The 18,285-nt window shown below is 44.3% G+C and overlaps 1 pseudogene; it reads left to right on the top strand.

The window, feature by feature from the left end:
* The first annotated feature begins 5,364 nt into the window (after nucleotides 1–5,364).
* On the top strand, nucleotides 5,365–14,543 carry LOC129485721 (vacuolar protein sorting-associated protein 37A-like; annotated as a pseudogene).
* The last annotated feature ends 3,742 nt before the right edge of the window (nucleotides 14,544–18,285 follow it).

Below are 18,285 nucleotides of genomic sequence, written 5' to 3'. Positions count from 1 at the left end.
CACCTACCTGGGTCCCTCATTCTCTCAACCTTTCTCAGCTCAACGCCCCTCCCTCGGTGTGGTAGAGGGAGTGTGCCTCTCTTCAAAGCAAAGTCGAGGGGAGGGGAAAAGGAGAAGTGAATGTGAGTGCTCTTTTTAGAAAGAAAATCATTCACCCATTCAACAATTATTTATTGATGCCTACTATGTGCCTATCATAGTTACTAGTCCAAAGGCAGACGGAGAAAGGCCCATTCTCTCCTTGAGCAGATATAGAACGTGAAGCCCAGAGAGGAAGAGCGATTTTCTCAAGGTCCGGTAGGGCGTGGATGAGTGGAATTCCACTCCTGGTCAAGAGAGTAAATGAAGGGTGGGGCGTTACATACAGGAGTGAAGGGGACAAACGCCTGAGCCTGCTAGTTCCACCTGTGGGAGCTCAGCAGGGCTGTGGGCCCTGGAGGTGTATGGGGCGGGGGTGCAGGGAGGTCCTGGTTTCCTGCCCGAGGCCGGCTGGAAACCCCCAGCTCTCCCCTGCGCCTGGCGCCAGCAGCGTTGGGGTAGGGCAGAGCGCGGAGCCGGAGGCACGCGGGGAGGGAGCGCTGGGCGCCCGCTGCTGCGGCGGCTCTGCGGGGTCCCAAGCCTCCCTGGCCTGGAGGCATTCTAGAAAGAGCGCAGGTAGAGAGTAATTACGCTGTGGAGAGAAGGACCTCAACACACAATCCTCAACACACGCCCAGTCTCTGTCCTAATCCAAGTACAGTCTGCAACAGTGCGTCTCATAGCGGCACACTAGGCCCTCAGATTACACATACACAGGTACATGCACAAGGGCTCACAAAACCTTGCCGCCGTACACAAAAGCCCGTATCTTCATAAGACGCCCAAAAGTATGTGTATCCTCACAGTAATACGCACAGCCACGGTACACACAGCATTCGTGCATTCCTAGGATTTTACACATTGTCTCTCTGTCACCCACAGGGTACATACTCATCACGCTTCCGATGGGTTACACCTAGGAGCCGCTCCCAATCCTCCACTCAGGCATGCACAGAGACCGAAGTCATATTGTAGAAACACATAAATTCTGAATACTACACAAATGCAGGGTTTCACACATAATCTCATTGTCACAATTAAAACCAGCTTGTATCTTCCTAAGATTCTCCACAATTGTATTCACAACACAAACTTCCAAAATCCCATCATACATTTTGTATATTCTCAGTGTCACCACTAAGCCTTCAGTGCACAAGTACACAGTCACAATTTCTACTACATATGCACAGGTGCTCACAAATAAAGGTTCTCATATGCTCACACATAACACACATACAAATGTGTGGCCCACGCGCCTGCCCATATGAATCCTAGTTGCTTTCATGATATTACACAGATCACTCAAGATTGTATACATCCCCCATTTATCTGGCCTGGTTAGCGTGATGGGGAATGCATTATCAGTACTGGGTGAGGAGTCCCAGTCCTATGACACCCCTTGAGGGCTCCGAGACTACCCGGCAGCCCCCCATGGGTCTTAAAGAGCAGGGTGTCTCCAGCTGCCAGTGACGTGGAAAGCACTGCTCCCCAACCTAGAGAAAGGATTCAGTGTCATTTTTCAAGCAGCGCCCCCACCAGAAACTCAGCCCTAAGGGACCTCCTGAGGCTTGGCGCTGGGCAGCCCCCAGCAGGATGACCTCGGGGGAGACTGCAGTACAGCTAGGCTCTAGACTGCCTTCTCAGAGACCCCAAAGTGCTTTACTCTAGTCCGTGGAAAGCAGCAGAACTCCCGGGATGGTGGGGACCCTGTAAGATTGTTCTCTATCTCTGCCCCACGCTATATTGTAGGAGGAGGTCTGAGACCTAGGATTTCGGCTAAAATTGCTTTAGGCTAGCAGGCAAGAGATGTGACAGGCAAGAGTTCTGGCTTTCCCCATCCAGCACCTCTTTGTTCCTTTCCAGTTCCGAGCCTCAGTTTCCCCATTGGCAGAAGAAGGGAATAGGATTGATAGTCTGGAATTCTGGAATTCCCAGCTTCTCACTATCGCAGGAACTCTGCCCTTGTTCCTCCTGGGACTTAGCGCTCAGCTCAGGGATCCCTACAGAAGGACTCCGCTTTCCTCTAGCCTACCTCAACAGACCAAGGACTAGCACTTTCAGAGTCCTAGCCCACACTGCCCCTGCAGCCTCCTCTTAACGCACCTTGCTCACCTAAAGAGTGCCTTCAGGGGGATTGGCCTTCTTAGTATTTTCAAATGCAGGCTTCTCCGTTCTTCCCCCAGTTGTAGTGACGAGACCCGGCAGGAACTCTTCTTCACCCTGTTTTACAAAGTAGAGGGCTTACGCACATAAAACACATTCTGCCTTGCTATGGAATCGGGCCCATCTGAGTTAAAACTGTGCACATCATTCCTCCCTGTGTGAAGCTTCTACACCTCAATTTTCTCTTCTGTAAATTGGAGGACAATAATAACCTCTGTGGAGGGCTGGCGTAAGAGTAAGCACAAGGCGAGGCTCTTAGCACAGTGACAGTAAACCTGGATAAATTGTGGCTCTGTTTTTAGGAATATTAATTTCATAGGGGCGGAAACGGAATTACATGCCGCCACATGGCTACAAAGCTCTGGATGGGGAGAAGGACCAGGACATTGAATCCTCCTTGCAGGGCGCTGTTCTGACCTGACCTAGCTGCTTCTGACTGCCTTGGGGTCCTTCCTGTTCCCTACTGATCCTACACAACCCAGCCATCATAAGGCTGGAGATACAGAGACATCGCCAGGTGTAGGAATTATGTTGCCAGAGACACGAATTCCAGTTCCAGATTCCACCCTCCACCCCCATGTCCCTCCCTAAATGACTTGGTGGGGGGTGCAGTCTTGCCACCTACGGGACTCAGTTCCCCCATCCATAAGGGTAGGACAGCTGTACCCGGGCAATGCGAAAGTCCCTCAAGCCTGGACGTTCTGCAGTGGTGGGGTCTCGCTCTTGCCCTAGCCCCTCTCCTACCCTCACCCCTATCCGCGCCCCCCGGACTGGCAGGCCTCTGGAAGCCCAGGCCGCGGCGCCTACCGCAAAACCTTCTCCCGCCACAGTCCCGTGACCTTGACGCCAGGGGCAATCCCCGCACCGGACCCCTTATCTAAATAGGGCAGTAAATCAAGGACCTGTCAGGGCCCGGGTAATTACAGGAACTCCATAAAAAGGACCCGGCCGGCCGCCTGTTTATATTAGCGCGGTGTAAAATATTCTCGCTGTCTTGGGGAATCGCGTCGCGCAGTAACGCGCCATAAATCAGCCCGCGGACCATTTACCCCGCAGCTTGAGCGCGCAAATCCCTTAAACATTTCTCTGCCATATCTGAAGAGGACCTAGGACTTTCCAATCTGGCCCAGCCTACTCGCAGGGTTGGGGGGACAGTCGGGGCAGGGAAGAGATAGGCACGGAGTAGATTGCTCCTGGGAGCTCCAAGGTTCTGTTTGCAGACGGGAAACGAGCCCAGAGAGGGGAAGGAACTTTCCTAAGGGCACACAGCCAATGAGTGGCAGACGCGCGGCTAGAGCCCAGATCTCCAGAGGGGACCTGGGGTGAACAGCAGCCTCGGTCTCCCCTTATTACCTTCTTTCCTGAGACGAGGGTGGTCAGGCCAGAGAGGGTCCAAGCAGGAAGTGACCTTTCTTACCTTTTGCCTACGAGGTTCTTGCCATTGTGCACAGAATTATGTGTCAATGCTTTTCTGCGCAACGGTAGCCCCTGATTACTGGCAAAACACAGGCCCAGAGGATGGGGAGAGACTTGACCAAGGGCACACAGATAGAAATCGAAGACCCTCCCCTGCTAAAATAATTCATTTTGGTTTATCTCCTCCACGCTTTTTCTTAAAGAAAAACTAAGAGAGAGTGCCTGTGCATATATGTGTGTGGCTGTGTGTATGTGTGTGGGGGGGTCATTTGTGCTCATTCTCAGGTCTGTAACAGGCCTCAAAAATACAAAATCTATTTAAGGTAAACCTGCTGCTGCCTATTGTCCAATGAGTAACATAAATCAAGCTTATGGAAAAAGAATATTACATTTTCTAACCTCCCTCTGGGCTGGGACCTGAGGATTCAAGGGAGAATTAAACATGTATGTGTTTCCCCCCACTTTTTCTGTCTTCCTCCCCCCATTCTCTTTCTCTTCCGAAGCCCGTAAATGACAATGTGTTTACATAAGTTTTTATGTCGTCTGAGCTTCGTCCCGGCTCCGTTTCCTCCTCTGTGTATTTTCCGCACAGAGAGATGTCTGCTTCGGGACGCGTTCAACCTAAACAGAACCCGGTCTGATTGGAAAATGTATTTATTTGAAAAATCGTTAACTCACGGTTTTGGTGAAAACGGCCCCCAAATTTATGGGATCGCTTGGGGCGCAGCGACTGTAAATCAAAAGGCACTGGACACCCCCCTCCCCCATCCCCGAAGCAGCTCGGTCAGGTTCTCCAGAACACCAGGAGTCCCGTCTCCTCCCGGTCCACCCTGCGGCCCTCCGAGACCCTCCCTTCTCCCATCCCTCGCAGTGGTTAGTTGCACACTAGCAGGCAGGTGGATTTTACTCCGGTTTCTTTTACCCTGTGTCGTTGCTTTCAGGGCAATTTCATTCTGGTCAGCTTCACAGCAATCAGCTCCAGGCCGCCTGTTAACGAAGTTTTGCTGTGCACCAGGCTGTTTTCGGCATATTGGGAGATTTTTTTGTTGTTCCTCACGTGCTGGTTAGTTTCCTGGTGCTTGGTTGCTCCCCGGGTCGGGTTGGGCCACTTGTAACCGATCCCTAGCCCACTGATCATTGCCTGCCGAGCTGTTTCATGCCAAGAGGCTTATCTCGGCTCAGTGTCACGAAGGTCATTCTCACTGCCTGACTGTTGCATCCCTAGTCAGGAGAATTTTTTCCTTTCCAAGTCTAATCTGAATTCCACAGCGAGGACTGAATCAACCCACTTTACCTATCTCCTGGATCCTCCTCCAGCGAAAGCCAGCTGATTATTGGGGAAAGGCTAGAGCCGGGATGGTGTATCCAAGGACAGATGCTGCTGGCTGCATAGGTGGGGAGTCTTCGCCAGGGACACGACCAACAGAGCTGGACGCAGGGACACTTCATGAGCAAACATTGAGTCTACTTTCTCCCGGAATATAGGACTGAGCCAATATCTCTGTCTTAAGGATCATGCGCTTCTCTGGCAGAGTCCCCATGGGACACAATGCAAGCTGTCCACTCCAGGCTTGTCCATCTAAGCCCTGCTATCTCAGGGACAGGGTTTGGAGATTCATTCAAAACTTCTGTGCTCTTTTCTCCAAAAGAACATGCGGGAGCCAAGAGGTTCTGAAGTCTGCCGGAGTGTAAGGGTTATAGCTAGCAATGGGTCGTGGGGATGATCGGCCGCTGGATACACTTAAGGTGAAAACAATGGACTCCTCAACCCTTTCCTTCTGCTTACAGGCTTTCAGAAAGAGTCCGTATGCACGAAACAACTGTATCATTATTAGCCTTATTATTTTAAACGGGGCCAGGCCACATCCATCATCTTTCCCATAATGGTCAATTGTAAACACACTTTAAAAGAGAAAAACAAAAAAGGGATTTAATGTTGACGCTGGGAAAATGCTTAGCTCTGGCATTGTTGGGGAATTGGCAGGCTCTCTGGTCCTTTGGGAGAGAAGCTAAGTGCTCTGAGAGTTTTTTGGGGTTTTTTTTTGTTTTTTGTTTTTGTTTTTGTTTTGTTTTTTGCTGTTTCCATTGAATTTCTAAATCCCTCAGGAGTCTCCTTTGTCTCTACAGTTTAATGAGGGAAGTCCTTCGTTAAAAAGTCAAGGATGGATAGAAGAGCCTTGGCATGGGAAAGGAGACGGGAGTGGAGTAAGAACACTGCAAACACGGTAAACTCTGCTGATCCTCTTCATTACCATGGTCAATCTTACCAGCACCTTTCTGGATTTCAGCCTCTTTCTACCTTACGATTTCCACGCTGCGGCTGAATTTTGCCCCGGAAGGGAGAGGTGTAAAGAGAAGTGAACGACAGAAAAAAACAGAAATTAGGGGGAAAAAAGGTGGCGAGTCATGAATGGTGACTGAAGAAACGGGAGCACACTTTGGTTTTCACTTCATTATCAACTATTAGAGCAAGTTCCCTTCCAGAAAGCCTGGGTGTGAGCACCTCTTCCCAGTGTGAACATTGCTCCCTAGCCACACAGACACCCCTCACACCTCACCCACACACACCAGAGGATACAAGATTGTCCTCATTAGCTTCCTAAAACTCACCCAGAGCATGGCTCAAAGAACAAGAAGTTACAGAGGAATCCAGCCTCAGACTCAAACCAACTGTTGGCAGTTATTAAATTCATTTTCATCCATATAAGCAGGGTCCCAAAAAGGTCCATTTAAAAAAAAAAAGGTGGCAGGAGAAGAGAGAACAGAAAGGAAAGCCCTAGAAACCAGACCAGAAATTAATGTAATTACCTCTTCTCCCCTGCCATAAATTCCACAGAGGAAATCAAATCTTTCTGTGCATGTGTATAAAAACCTATCAGTCTATGGAGCTCGCCAAAACCCATTATGTCTCAAACTGGGTATTCTAATTGGATGAATCTGAATGTACCAGTCGACCAGACATCAATGGATCCAGGTTTTTTCCAAGGGCGTTTGCCACACAGCCAGAGAGGATAAACACTGGTTGGAACCACACACTAATCAGCTTGCTTGCCGAAGAGACCCTCTCTGAGCCTGGAGGAGATCTATGGAGCCTGGGTGCTGGCAGATGCATCCTAACTTTTTGCGTCAGATTGTAATGGAATATTTCTCATAAACAGCCAAGTGTCTCTCCCAGCCATTCAACTGACATGTTTTTTGTTGTTTAACTTCAGATCTGACAGATGATGATAACCTGGAAAAAAGAGAGGTTACAAAATGCTGAGGGCTGTGGGGCTGGGCAGTGTAAAGGGCGCCTGCTCAAGAATTAGGACAGGGCTGTGATTTGTAGGGCCCGGAAAAGACGGTTATGCAACCCACAGCAAGCGGGGAGGCTGGGAGAGGGGCCTGGAAAGCAAGCGGGAGGGGAGAAGTGCGCAGCCACAAGAGCTCTGGGCTGCTTGCTTCACGGAAATATGCCACTTGTATTGCATTTCATTTTGTGAGATGGAGAATGCTCCCTCCCCCTCACTACTCTCCCCAGGCTCTCAGTGCTCTCCTCTCTCATGGGCACACTGATTTATAGCACCTGTTAAAAACACATAATGAATGCAATTAGCTGTGGCACCAGAGAGAAAAAAGGTAGGAGTTGGCTTTATTCTAATAAAAGATAAATGTGTTTGTTTTCATTAACTTCGTTCATTAATTTAAATTTCTGGGGCCAGTTTTAAATCGTTGCTGCTTTCTTTGCCATTAGCCTAATGGGTGCTAGTTCTCCAACTTTAATGGGTGTCACAGTCCCTTTGGGGAACATGTTTCAAATGCAGGGAACCCTCGTAGGTGAGGAGTGAGCATGAGATCTGCATTTTCAGGAAAGCTCAATAGCAGATTCTGATGCAGGAATCATGCCTCTGAGAATGCGATTTATATAGATATAGTAGCTCCTCAAGAGTGATCTATTTACCAAAGAAAATTCTTTTCCTTGTTAGCTGTGGGATTCTATCCAAGTTAATATACATATATAGTTAAATATGATACATGTCTATTGTGGTAAAATCAGAAAATACAGAGAAACTTAGGAAGGAAATAAACATTTCCTTGATCTTTACAAGCTATTTACATTCTCTGGGCTGTAGTTTTCTAGTTTTCTCTGCCAAAGCCTAGGGATTCTTAGAAGGAGCAGCTCTATCTTCACTGTCCTCTCTACCACCCGGCACCTATCTGGCACGTAGTAGGGCCTACAAAAGTATTTGATGAAAGAAACAATTGTTAAGTGACACTGAGATTAGATGACCTCTAAAGTCGCCATCAACCCTAATACTCTATTTTTCATTCTCTGCTCTAAGAAAAAATATAATTGCACAAACTCAGATATATTTGTCACTTGGACTTCTGACATTCAAACATGTATATGTTTTTTCTCTGTGTCTTGTCACTTGATCTGACAGCTTTCTGCCTGCTCTATCTGATAATAGTTTAGGATTGTCCTTGCCCGAGGCAGCCCAGCTATCAGCATGGGCTGGAACTGAGTGGGGCAGTCCCCACCTTGTACCAAACAGAACAGTCTGAGTTAGTTTTTTCAGTCTCCAGCAAAATTGCACAGAACCAGAAACTGAATAGTTGGGTTTTTCAGTTCACAAATGTGTAATTCTTTCCCAAAACCTTGAAGCAGACCACTCCCCACCATCCCACCCTGCCTCACAGGGCACTAAAAAATGATCACTGGTTAAGGTCTTCCTATGTGTGGTACACTTTACACACATTTCTCATTTCATCATCACAGCAACACTTTTACTCCCATTTTACAGATATAGAGTTAATGCTCAAGTTTCCTCAACTAAGACATTGGAGAAACAGGATTCAAACAAGTCTCCCTGACTTTAAAGTCCTTGCTTTCAACCACTACAATTAAAGCGGTGTGTGTGTGTGTGTGTGTATAAAGTGGGGGTAATTAAAATGCTAAAAATATTTTAAATTCTCCAACAATATCACAACAATAATTAATTACAATACATAACTTTTTTTTTTTAGAGATGGAGTCTTGCTCGGTCACCCAGGCTGGAGTACAGTGGCATGATCTTGGCTCACGGCAACCTCTGCCTCCTGGGTTCAAGCAATTCTCCTGTCTCAGCCTCCCAAGTAGCTGGGATTACAGGCGTGCACCACCACGCCCAGCTAGTATTTGTATTTTTAGTAGAGACAGGGTTTTGCCATGTTGGCCAGGCTGGTCTCTAACTCCTGACCTCAGGTGATCCCCCTGCCTCAGCTTCCCAAAGTGCTGGGATTACAGGCGTGAGCCACGGCACCTGGCCAATAACAATTATTTATTATATTGTATTATTATTTATTGTATTTATTCACAATAATTTATCGTAAATATGTTATTATAAATAGCAATAATAATTAAGGAAGAATATGAACCCACCACCCAAAAAAAGTGCTCTGTTTCATTCCTTCACCACAAACACTGTATCCTAAGAATTATTTCTGCAGCTGGCACGGTGGCTCACGCCTGTGATCCCAGCACTTTGAGAGGCTGAGGTAAGAGGACAGCTTGAGCCCAGGAGGTCAAGGCTGCAGTGAGCTGTGATACACGTGACAGAGTAAGGCTCTGTCTCAAAAAAAGAAAAAACATCTCTGTGTTACATGAGCTCCATGAGCTCATGTTTTTCAGTTTTAATAGTAGCATCAGATGCTCATCAGTTTACATCTAATTTGACTTGTCACAATAAGGTTATAAATCCCATAAAGAGAGGAGCTGAATCTATTCTATTCACTGATGTATACCCAGCACCTAGCACAGTACTTGCACAAAGAAATCATTCAATAAATGTTTGTTGAGTAAATGAATGAATGGTAACTTGCTTGGTACAAACAATTCTGGGGACATGCTACTGGCAACATGGTCACCCAGGTGTCAATCATATAATACAACCCTGCCACTCGGTGGGTGCTTAGGAAAATGTGGAAGGAATAATCTTTTAGGAGGAGAGATGGGACATAATAGATGTTTAATACACATACTCACTGTTTAATCATTGTAAATACATTTTTTGGTAATGGCTTTATTGAGATATAATTTACATCAAATCCATACATTTCCAATAAACTTTTTATTTTGCAATAATTCTATACAGAAGAGTTGTAAAGATAATACAGGGAGTTCCTGTATAAACTTCACCGTTCAGTTTCTCCTAAGGTCACCTTCTTACACAAACAAGTTATGTTTATCGTAACTAAGATACTAACATTAACACATTACTATTAAACTAAACTTTAGACCTTATTCAGATGTCACCAGATTTTTCTTTTATGTCCCTTTTCTGTGCAAGGAAGCAATCCAGGAGACCATTTTACATTGAGCACAATTATGTTTGCCAAGCTAATTCTACGATGATTTACTTTTGACCAGCTGATTTTTTTTCAATTATCAGCTTTGGGAATTAAAAAAAAAAAAGAAAGTCTCACCCAAATTAGCAAAATGGAACCAAAACAGATTCTCCACTTTAGTTAAGTTCCTTGCTGCCTCCTTCATAAGGAAGGCCATGCTTTCTTTTCTCAGCTTTGTGCACCCTCATTATGTGACCCATGTTACGCCCCAGGGACCCAATGTTTTACAGGTTTGTGCGAACCTAAGTCATCTGTAAGGTCCTAAGTCATGTGCCTACTGCCAGTGCTAACACTGCACGGAGTCAGACCTCAGCCAAGTTTTTTGGGATGATTTGAGGTTTGCATCCAGTCTTGGATTCCATAAATCATACTTTGCACCTATTCCCATGTGTATTTTTAGAGTGAACTTGTTGGAAGAAAATGAATATGATCTAACGTTAAGTAAAAGAGCAGGACACAAAATTCAACACACTGGGCTGTTACAGCTCTGTCAAAATATGCATAGGAAAGAAAGAAGATACCCAAAGCAATTGTTGTCATATTAGGGTGGCAGGATTATGGATAATATTTTTGTCTTTCCTACATTTTCCAAACTTATTGCCATATTGTATTTTGCTTTTTATGATGATAATTTCTATAATTAAAAAATAAATTTATACTCTAAATATACGACTTAAAATATAACTCCTTTGAAAGGAGACAGTCAATGAGGAAAAGTGCCTAGGACAAGGAAATAAGTGCTGACAACAACAGCATTTATTTGGTAATAAATGTTCAATAAATGTTTGTTGAATGAATGCGTTAAGTAATTTACAGGGATCACCTCATTCAATTCTCAAAAGTACTTCAGGAGAAAGTGCAGTTATTACCCCCATTTTGCAGGTAAAGTAACTGAGGCACAGAGAATTTAAATAACTTGTTCAAGCTTCCCCAGCTGGTAGGGGACAGAGCTGCAACTTGAACCCATTGAGTCTCCAAACACAGTTATAGAAGGATGGAAAAAGAGGGAGAGAGAAAAGAAGGAAAGACACGAGAAAAAATGGTTTCATCGGTGAGAACAGTTAGACCAATGAAATGAATGTCTGAGATGCTTCACCTAGGGGACTAGTCAAAGATGCAGAATCTTGGCCCCATCTCACACCTACTGAATCAGAATCTGTATTTTAAAAACATTCCAAGGGACTCATATGCACATTCTAGTTTCAGAAGCCAAGACAGTTAATACGAAATCTGTTTGGGAAAAATAATTTACACATACACATGCACACACACACATATATAATATATATATATTTACTTGTATTTATCACACACACACATAATATATATATATTTACTTGTATTTGTCTGGGCTGGTACTACCTTGCTAAGAAATTGGGGCGGCCGGGCGCCGTGGCTCACGCTTGTAATCCCAGCACTTTGGGAGGCCGAGGCGGGCGGATCAAGACGGGTCAGGAGATCGAGACCACGGTGAAACCCCGTCTCTACTAAAAATACAAAAAAAATTAGCCGGGTGTGGTGGTGGACGCCTGTAGTCCCAGCTACTCGGAGAGGCTGAGGCAGGAGAATGGCATGAACCCGGCAGGCGGAGCTTGCAGTGAGCCAAGATTACGCCACTGCACTCCAGCCTGGGCGACACAGCGAGACTCCGTCTCAAAAAAAAAAAAGAAAAGAAATTGGGGCATAGCTGCATAAATTGGTGTTCTTCAAAGTGCAAGTGATGGCTGTTTTTGTGGGCTGTGAAAACATCTTAATGGATTGCAATCAGAAACTAAAAAAAAATAAAAATTATCAAACTGTATCTTATGAAGAAAGGGTGTGTTATTGCATGAAACTTTTATTTCAAGTGTGTGTGAGGGTGGTGAGTGTACCGGCTCTTGAAGTAAAATGTCCACCTCCTGTCCCTTCCATCAGAAAAGTTGTGACTGGCCTTCACACCATGGCCAAAGGCAGCCATGAGTAGTTTATTTTTTGTTTGTTTTTTGTTTTTGTTTTTGTTTTTGTTTTGAGATGAAGTCTCTCTCTGTTGCCCAGGCTGAAGTGCAATGGCCCAATCTCGGCTCACTGCAACCCCCACCTCCCAGGTTCAAGCGATTCTCCTGCCTCAGCCTCCCGAGTAGCTGGGACTACAAGTGCCCGCCACCACGCCCAGCTAATTTCTTGTATTTTCAGTAGAGACAGGGTTTCACTGTGTTAGCCAGGATGGTCTCGATCTGGTGGCCTCATGATCCGCCCACCTCGGCCTCCCAAAGTGCTGGGATTACAGGCATTAATCACCGTGCCCCGCCAAGCCATGAGATTCTGAGCTGACATCTAGAAGTGTGGTGGATCTCCTTCCTGTATCCGATAGATTTAGAAACTCTGAATGAAATCAGAATTGGTTGGGGAAGGAGGGTGAATGTCTCAGAAATTATCCATCCCAGCCTGTCCAGGTGCAGAAACACAGTCCCAGAGAGGAGAGGGATTTGCCCAAGGGCACACAGCAAAACTGGGACTTTGGAGAGAGGAGTGTAACAATGTCAAGTCTTTCATTCCTTTTTTGTCTCAACCATGAAAGTCCTGGGGGCTGGCGGGACCTGGCCTGGAGGCCAGGCAGCCGGGGGGACATGACTCTGGAATGTGTTGGGGAAACAAGATGCCTTCTCCTCCAGACCTGACAAGCCAACAGGACTAGGTGTGGCAAGAAAGGGCTCTGGTTATCTGCCTCCCCCTCTGTTTCGTTTGGTCTGTCAACTCCAGCAACAAAGTGCCCCAAACGTGTGAGGCTTGATAAAGATGGGAAGGTAAGAGGGTGAAGGTAGTGGGACAACAGGGACCAGAGCTTGAGAGGTGTCCCAGGACCTCTGTCTCTGTTTCCTCCAAGAGTCTGGGAAGCCAGCAGGATACCCCTCTCTCCTTCACAGCCTCCCCCCACTCGGTGACTGTGGCCAAAACCCTTAACTTCTCTGGGTGGTTGTGTCTTCTTCATTTCAAGATGGGACAGGATAAATCCTTAATACTTAGATCCTAAATCAGAAGATTTTGACTTTGAAAAAGAAGTCTACCATCTTATTCTTCCCTTTGTATTATTTTTTTAATTCAAAAAGTAATATGGGCTGGGGCTGGTGGCTCATGTCTGTAATCCTAGCACTTTGTGAGGCCGAGGCAGGAGAATGGCATGGGCCCAGGAGTTGGAGACCAGCCTGGGCAACATAGGGAGGCCTCATCTTTACAAATAATAATAATAATTTAAAAAAAAAAAAAGCTGGATGTGGTGGTATGCCCTTGTAGTCCCAGGTACTTGGGAGGCTGAGGTGAAAGGATTGCTTGAGCCCAGGAGGTTGAGTCTGCAAGTGAGCTGCGACCGTACCACTGCACTCCAGCCTGGGTGACAGAGTAAGACTCTATATCAAAAAAATTAAAAAAAGAAAAAAGTAATGTGAGAACTTGAGAAAGAAGAAACCATCCATAATCTTTCTAACCCCAAATAACTGTTACCATTAGGATGTGTATGTTGCCAAAATGGGGTCACAGTCTATTCTGTTTTCCTTTTCTCACTTAGCAATGAGTGGCAGGCTTTTTTTTTTTCAGGGGTGGGGGTGTCAATGAATATTATTTACTTCATATTACGTGGCTATTTGATAATTATTGATTATCGTTAGGTTTTCCAAAGGTGTGATAATGACATTGTACCCATGCTTTTTTAAAAGAGTCCTTTTAGAGACGGCGTCACGGGTGGTGGAGCGCTGGGCGATCAGGCTGCCTGACTGGCCGGCTTGGGCGTCTGGGCGGTGAAGGTGGGACTGCCTGTTCTGGGCAGCAAGTTCCCCTCTCCAGCTGCCCGCCGTTCATAACATGTCCCCCAGAACCCGGGAAGCGCAGGCAGGGCTGGCTTAGAGAAGACGCGGTCCCCAGCCCTTGGGCCACGGACGTCCCAGCCCGGTCCTCTGTCGCAGGAGAGCCGCTGGGCCAAGCCGCTGGGAGAAGCAGGCCAGAGCCTTCCAGAGCCTCGGCCCGAGGACCTGACAAAGAGCGCCTCCTCCTCCGTAGCCGGGTTCCCGGTGGCCTTACCAGCCTCCAGCAGCAGAAGCAACGCGATCGAGTCCCTCCGGAACTCACACTCCGGTATAGCTAAAATACAGAAAGATGTGGAATACAGATTGCCATTCACCGTAAACAACCTGACAATTAACATATATTGCTTCCTCCACAATTTCCTCAGGAAAAACCAGTGATCAGTGTTTTTCCACCAATACGACATCACTTAATGGATAAACAAGGAGTGTATGTTACTTCTCCATTAGCAAACAATTTTACAATGCACTCAAATCTTGGAAAAATTATTCAGAGTGTGTTGGATGAGTTTTGGAAGAATCCTCCAGTTTTAGCTCCTACTGCAACAGTATTTCCTTACCTATACAGTAACCCAAGTGGGATGCCTCCTTATGCTTCTCAAGCTTTTCCATTTCTTCCTCCATATCCCCCAGAAGAAGCAAAGAGGAGTATCACTTCTTTATCTGTTGCTAACACTGTTTCTTCTTCAAAAAGTCATACCACAGCCAAGCCCGTTGCTCCCTCATTTGGCATCCTTTCAAATCTGCCATTACCCATTTCCACAACAGATGCTTCAATATTGACAAGCCAAAATGGTTTTGGTTACAAGATGCCAGATGTCTCTGATGCATTTCCAGAACTCTCAGAACTAAGTGTGTCACGACTCACAGATATGAATGAACAAGAGGAGGTATTACTAGAACAGTTTCTGACTTTGTCTCAACTAAAACAAATTATTACTGACAAAGATGACTTAGTAAAAAGTATTGAGGAACTAGCAAGAAAAAAATCTCCTTTTGGAGCCCAGCTTGGGAGCCAAAAGGCAAACTGTTTTAGATAAGTATGAATTACTTAAACAAATGAAGTCTGCTTTCGAAAAGAAGATGCAAAGGCAGCGTGAACTTAGTGAGAGCTGTAGTGCAAGTGCCCTACAGGCAAGATTGAAAGTAGCTGCATGTGAAACTGGGGAAGAACCTGATAATATTGCGTAAGACTTCGTGGAGGGAAAAATGGAAATAAGTGATTTTCTCAGTAGCTTCACGGAAAAGAGAACAATTTGCCACTGTAGAAGAGCCAGTAGCAATGCTATCAGCCGGCAATAGCAATGCATAGCCAATTTCATGCTCCACTATAGACATACACTGCCAAATGGAAGAAATTAAAGCCGCTTCCTCAATATTAGGCAACAAAGTTTCTAAGAGTAGGTAGCTACAAGAATGGCGTGTAGTGAGTTATGTTATAAAAATGTGAAAGCCATTACCACTATATCCCAAGTATTTATCGTTTTAGCAAGGTATTCCCTGTTACATACAGTATATGGCAGAAAATGAATAAACATTCCTTGTACTTAATTTGGGAACTGCTCAGCAGGGAATGCTCAAATTTTATATTCTAAAAGAATTACACTTGCTTTATTTTTTACATTAACAGAGTACTTTTATATTACAGTTCTCTAGTATATTCTTTTTTTGAGATGGAGCCCAGGCTGGAGCGCAGTGGCACTATCTCAGCTTATCACAGCCTCCGCCTCCCAAGTTCAAGCTATTCTCCTGCCTCAGCCTCCCGCATAGCTGGGATTACAGGCATGTGCCAACAGGCCTGGCTAATTTTGTATTTTTAGTAAAGATGGGGTTTCTCCATGTTGGTCAGGCTGGTCTCGAACTCCTGATCTCAGGTGATCCACCCACCTTGGCCTCCCAAAGTGCTGGGATTACAGACATGAGCCACCATGCCCGGCCATATATTCTATTTTTAAATATGATGAACACAATTACATTTTTTCATTTATATATATATTGCCACACTCCCTCCAAATCTTTCATACTAGAGAGATCAGCAATGTTGCTTTCTTGCCCTTTCTCTTTACTTTGTTCTAATTTAAGCAAAATGTAATACAGTCTCTCATAAAAAATTTACATATTCAAAGTATTGATGTAAATTGTAGAGTTTAAATTAATCCTTTTACATTCTAGAATGTATTAGTATATTAAAACCATAAAACGTGAATATCATTTATCTCTGTCCAAACATGGCAACTTTTCTCCACTAAGTTTCATTTAGGTCACCTAGTGAAGTCTTTTTTTTACTCATAAGACAGGGGAGTGAATCTCCCTCAAATGTGCATTTTAACAAAACAAAACCCTTTTCAGAACTTTCAGCAGTCAGTGGTAATGAGATGTTACTAATGTTAATTAAACCATATTAGTCAGTTATATAATTTCTAAAATGATAGATTACAAAACCTATTCCCTTCATTAAACAGACATGAGAACCAAATACTCTGGTTCTTCACTGGATTTTCCCTACAGATATTTTACCCTACAAACTTTCTAATGTTATACTTTGATATCAAGCTGGTGGTTGGCCTACACTGTCAGTAGTGTAGTCTCTAGAACAGTAATAAAAGGTTGCTATTACAAGAAAGCTAATACTTAAATTCATATATATAATCAGAAGAATGAATGTTGCTTCTACCCTGTTAGGTATTAAGTCAGTGTTAGAGAAAAAGTGAGATGTAAGTTTTAGCATTTTTAAATAATGAGGAGAAACAGACTAGATCTCAGAGAAATGCAACAAAATTATTCTAACAATTCAAAATATATTATCTAAGGAAAAGTTGAAGTGATGGTTATTCCTAAAAGATAAGCATAAGCAATTAAAAGCTCCTTGGGAATATATCTATTAACCAAAAAGGGTGCATCTCAACAATGCTCCTGTTTTTAGAAATATAGATAAGAGGGTCAGAAAGGAAGATAATGTCAGAAGCTTTAGAAAACACAAAATATGGATCTAGAAGTGAACTAAAAGGTTCATGATGATTACAGATGTGAGGAAAAGGAGTGGAGGCTTTTTGAGAAATGCATCCTATGACAAGGAAGATACATACTGATAACTTCAGGTAATGACAGAAGTAATTGCTCTGCAGTGAGTCTAATTTTCATAGTGTAGGATGAGCTTCAAAATGGTGAATAATTTTCCTTATATTTGATAAACAAAATGACTACCTCCTCTTCAATATCTAAGAAATTAAGAGCTGGACACTTTTTTCCCTTTTCATAGCCGCATTAAAATAGTTCTCAATGACAAAAAAAAAAGATCCTTTTTAGAGATATATTCTGAGCTGTTTCTAAGTAAAATGATATCTGGGGTTCCCTTCAAAATAATACAGGAGGGGGAATTGGGTGGGGAGTAAAGATAAACAAGATTGACCATGAATTGGTAATTGTTGATACTCTTTCATGTACCTTTTTAAATATAAGGTTTTTTCAATATTCTTCTCTAATAGTAGTTTTTAGCCTATTTTGGTCACAGATCCCTTTGAAAATCTTAAGTCAGTTAGAGATCCACTTCCGCACAAATCCACCTTTCACAATTTTAGGAGGTTCTGTCCCCTGAAACCCATTGCTGGATCACAGGTTAAGACCTCCTAACCTATAACATAATCTCCTTTTCTAAAGTTTGTATAGTATTTTTCAAGTAGATATATCATAACTCCCTTGACTAATCCCCTTACTGCTGGGAATTTTTATTAAATTATTATTAATAACATCATATTACATGTCTTTGCATACATATTCTTTTGGGCAAATTCCTAATAGTACCAAAAGACATGCTCATTTTAAACAGTTTTTTATTTTTTTTCAAAGAGAGAGAGTCTTGTTATGTTGTCCAGGCCAGACTTGAACTCTTGGGCTCAAGCAATCTTCCTGCCTCAGCCCCCGCAAGTAGCTAGCATTGCAGATACACAACACTGCACTGGCTTAAAGGCTTTTCTAAAAAAAAAGAAAAAAACAGACTATCACATTGTCCCCAGAAAGTATTGTTAACTTTTTTTTTTTTTTTTTTTTGAGACTGGGTTTCACTCTGTCACCCAGGCTGGAGTCCGGTGGTGTGATCTCAGCTCACTGCAACCTCCGCCTTCCAGGCTCGGGTGAGCCTCCCACCTCAGCCTCCTGAATAGCTGGGGCCACAGGCATGCACCACCATACCTAACTAATTTTTTTGTATTTTTAGCAGAGGTGAGGTTTCATCACATTGCCCTGGCTGGTCTCAAACTCAAGTGATCCACCCACCTTGGCTTCCCAAAGTGCTAGAATTACAGGAGTGAACCACCACCCCCAGCCTAACATATTAATATTTTAAAATCAATTCCTATCTCTGGAGTCCTGTCATCAGGATTCAAGCCCGGACAAGCAGCTTGTCCCTGGGTACAATTCGTCTTGCTTCTCT

The sequence above is a fragment of the Symphalangus syndactylus genome, chromosome 7 (genome assembly GCF_028878055.3).
Source record: "Symphalangus syndactylus isolate Jambi chromosome 7, NHGRI_mSymSyn1-v2.1_pri, whole genome shotgun sequence".
In the NCBI taxonomy this organism is placed as follows: Eukaryota; Metazoa; Chordata; class Mammalia; order Primates; family Hylobatidae; genus Symphalangus; species Symphalangus syndactylus.
This window is presented reverse-complemented; position numbering and strand designations above follow the sequence as displayed.